Here is a 4,669-nt window from a genome sequence, read left to right on the forward strand (position 1 = left end):
GTGAAAAAATAACTGTCCCAAGGCCAGAGCTTTTGTGTTGTCTTTTTCAAGTGTTTGTAATTTGTTTTGAACTTTTCTCATTCCAACTACATGTAACTACCAATTTTGACCAAGGTAGGCAGTATTTGCTGTTGTTTAACATCAGAATGTTTAGATACATGGATTTGAAAGCATTTAAAAAAGACTTTAATGTGGAAGTTATCTGTTCTGCCATAGGTAGTCAGTCGAAGCAAGGAGATTTAAAACTCGAGAGAAATATGGAATGTGGCCTGTGCACTGATAAGAATAGCCGGTAGATGGCGCAACAGTACTGCTTTACAGCAAGCTGGTAACGTCATAATAATGACTCAAATGCATCGTCACCGGCCTCTCTCTCTACATATAATACATATAACTACATATAATACCGAACAGAATCATTTTGCTTAATAATCATCAATCGTTTTAATGTTTATGATGTTACCATAGTCCTTGTATCAGCAAAAATACCCTGTCAGCTTTAATCTGCTTTGATGCGTGTCAGAAAACGGTATGACTTCTGCCCCAACATCTGCTTGAGGAGAAACGCCTATCTTTGGTCTTGACCTAATAACTGTTATCAGTTACCAAATGCTATAGCAAAACTACTATTGATCGAACAAAGTACTGTTATAAAACATTGCCTCAAGTAAGGTAGTCTCGTAATAGGTTAACCATCGTGTGGCAGCGCCACCGCGCGGCCATTTTCCAACTGCACATGGTAGTTTGACTCGTGCTGGCCTATTGGCCAAGTTTGTACTGTAATTTCCAACACAAGAAGTTGGACTTACCCAAACGTTTGACTGTTCAACTCCAGCCTTTGCCAATGAATGAGCAATCAGCCTCTTATGTGACGTTGCCTTGTGTAGAAAAACACATGAGCAGTGGATCATATGTTGTAGAAAGTCTGTGGCGCCCCCCGTCTCTGTTTAGGGATGGTTGTAATACCGTGACGTAGATGGCCTCTGTAGTAACCGATTGCAATTATCGATCCTTTAGTTTATAGTTATACAGAGGGGTACGTGTTTATCTTAAACAGGAACGTTCTTCACAATTTCCTCACAGAAAGTCTTCAGTCCGTCCTTCAGCCATTCCCACACAGTTTCTAACCCATACCATAAAAGCGGATTCACCAAGACTCAGCTTGGATATAGATTGGACGAAATGATGGTTTTACTGTCTTTACGATACCTTCTGCTGCGTCACGAGGTAATGTACATATACATGTACATCTATCTAAGCGGTCGTTGCCTTTCTGAACGGCCATTGCCTCTCTGTGCGGCATTGCAGTGTAAGCTTTGCGGATCATTCTGTATTTCAGATGCTTTTGCTACCGAAGACGCTGATCTGCTCTAGTCCCAATTACCGGTGCGCGTAGATCCTATTATAAAGTACATATAGCAGGGAATCGCGTGCTACAGAATACCACAAAACAGCCCCTCCGGAAACGGTAAACCCCTGACAGCGATACCCTATTAGTGGATTATGGTCGCCGCTAGCCGACAAAGGCGGACTGAGGCGGTTTCGTGACAGGAACGTCTTAGGAAGAGAATTTTTTTTCCTTTCCTGCTGAACGGAAGTACATGCTTATCGTAAATGATTGAGGACAAATGTGTGTATGTTACGTATCAACAAGTATCATTTTTATTCCTTTCCAGGCATTCATGTTTTTATTAGCCCCTACCAGGCTTCAGAGGCGACTGGAAAGAATAGTACTGGCTAAATAGACAGATGGCATAATAACTTTATTGCACACGATTGTACAGGGTACAAAGTATGGCATCTACTAGTACATAACTACACTTTTATAAGGCTAACCTAACTACAAGAGTGTATGGATAGGTTTTACAATCATTGGGTGAATTTCTAATGTGCCAGGGGAGTTAGTCAAGCAGTACTGAGCGACAAACTACTCCTTTAGCGGGTTAAGTTTTTAGTTTCTACTCCTTTGGCCAATTTCTACTCTTCCCAATCGCCTGTCGAAACCTGGAAGAAGCGCTATAGTCTCTATGATGTTCTGTAGCTTTTGTTGCTTAACGGCCGCTTCAGCATAGAGGTGGTTAATTAATATTGACCAATCACCTTATCTAAGGGTGCATGTTGGTGCTATTATCCCCGTATAAAAGTCGACTATCCTGACAACACGTAGCCAAACTGCCGATAATAGATACATTATACGTTTGAGCCAAGATACATGCATGGATATCAAAAAGAAAGACCACGTTATGTTCATTCCATTGGGCAACTTGTTTTTCTGAAAACACAACACCAGTCTCTAGCATCCGAAGAAGTAGAGGCTGTGATGTTCCCTGCACTGCACTTCTTCACATATACATTCTGCGAAGCATCAAACCAGCATGGATTTAAGTTTTTACAGAAGCGCAAGGTTAAGTAAAATTCCATCTGGGACGGAGGCGTTGGACAGCTTCGGCCGATTCATCATTCGGAGCTTAAGTCTTCCAGACATTAATGGACGTCGGCTTTAGGCCAGACCAGGTGATCTATCGCGCGGTTGTAGTGCCCTGAAGATAGATCACTGTCTGCTGCTGGCTGCTAAGGAACGCTCTACTCCTGAAGCGTCATTATTCTAAAAGTCACGAGTGTCCACTAGGTCAGTACATGATAGCCTGGAAGTAAGAGAAATAGTTCTACACCGTTCCTCATGTTGGTGCATATGTAAGGGTAGAGACTCCGATCTGGTAGAGTCGTATATTCTACGGGTAAAGATTCCGATTGTGTTAGGGTGGTTTCCTATTAACAAATCTTATATTTCAAGTCAATCCGTTGATGTAAATTGACAGGAACCAAGTTCTGACATGTATCTCAAGCTTATATATCTTAAAATTTACAGACTCTCTGCTGGTAGAATTCTACCAGATCGGAGTCTTTTCACTGATATATACGTGTAGGGTGTTTGCGCTCACGTGACTACGTGTCCGCCATCTTGGGTGGTTAAACATGGGATCTTTATGCTAGGTGAAGAACTTAGTCTGTTGAATGCAATGTGTACTAGTACTAGGATTTCTTGCTTGAAATGCGCGAGGGACTTATTCTGACAGAAAATATTTCATTGGCATGACATCTTCTCTCCCTACCGTTCCCGAAGGATAGGATCAGGGTGTTAAAGGGAGCTAGAAATGCCATCTTACACTAATACGTGTGGCACGCAAATGCTCGAGTCCCACTTAATGTCACTATGCCCACGAGTAATTACTGTTTGCAAGTTTCAGAAGAGAGTAACTGAATGTTTCAGACAGCTTAAGGCTCTTAAGCATGTCGGGGGCTCGCTGCAAGTTTACTCCTGTAGAACGCCATTATCCGGAAAATGACGGATCTATAACAAAATCCTGCTGAAGTCAGGACGGGGGGATTGTCAAATTACGGAGAAGAGCCTTAGAAGGGAGTCTTAATGCTGGTGACCGGTGCGTGAAAACGCCCACAGAGGATACAAGTAATCCTTTAATGGGTTCCTGTAAGCCACTGTCGGGGAAACAAGACGGAACCGCCATTGGGGACGGGAGGTCTGCATTAAGTGTGATAAACATGTGTCCTAGTGGGGTATATAGGGAACAGGGACTCATATATGTACTAGCATATGTAGTATTTTCTAACAAATTTATCATTCACAGTACGACAATACAAAAACATAGTAGATGTATAACCGTACGCAATGATACATAAGAAACAAAATAATGATTCTTTTAACGTGAAAGGAGTTATCTAGATGATGATTATTTCAGAAATGCCCTTGCTCGTTGTGCTCTATTTCTATAGTTTTGTTTAGTCTGTTTCTAAATAGTATATAGTGCATAGTGTAAAGTTTGGTTTAGGATTTTTTATCATGAAACATAGCTAAAGGTACTGTACTGTAGTAATAGAAACTGTGTGATCATAACATGTAATGAATGTGCACAAAATTCAGCAGGGGACTACTTTTCACGTAAAAACGTATGGTTATTATTTTCCTTTGCCATTCGTCAATAAGACGCCTTCCCTAGACAAATGTTCGAGGCTCCTTAGAAATAGACAAATATTACCTAACTGTACATTCTTGCCGTAACAGGTCTTGAATCTTAATAATCCAGCTAGAATTTTCTTAAGGTGAACGACCCTGAATTTTATATTAACTTGTACTTAAAAACTCATGTTGAAGGAAAGTTCTTGTTCAAAACATGATTCTCTATGGTTTCATAGATTCACCAATCTTAATGTTTCCACACTGGCGTGGCATGTTACTTCATATTTCAGAAACCATCTCTGGACAAATTTTATGACCCATTCATTCAATTTTGCTGTCATAAAACACTATGTATTATTAAGAAAGACAGACACGACAACTGCTTGCCCATTCCCTGTCTCCGTCTCAAAACGAGAGGCTAGTAAAGGAGGGGTCCTCAGACATTGATTTTTCAAACCTCAAGGACTAGATGCGTTGTACCGGCTGCCCCCTATGGTAGCCTCCTTAAGTCGATGACAAGTGGGTGGATAATGCTGGGTGCCGGGTGGTCTGGTGTGTGTCAGACATGGGCGACACAAATAAAGATAATACGGGTCGGGGCCGGACTCGGAGGAGTCATTAAACAGCGCACTGGGGAATCACAGCACGTCACTATGAACTACATGTACAGTCGTGCCAGACGGGGATTAGAAA

This window comes from Branchiostoma belcheri, unplaced genomic scaffold, assembly GCF_001625305.1.
Source record: "Branchiostoma belcheri isolate BF01 breed outbred unplaced genomic scaffold, Haploidv18h27 scaffold106, whole genome shotgun sequence".
NCBI lineage: Eukaryota > Metazoa > Chordata > Leptocardii > Amphioxiformes > Branchiostomatidae > Branchiostoma > Branchiostoma belcheri.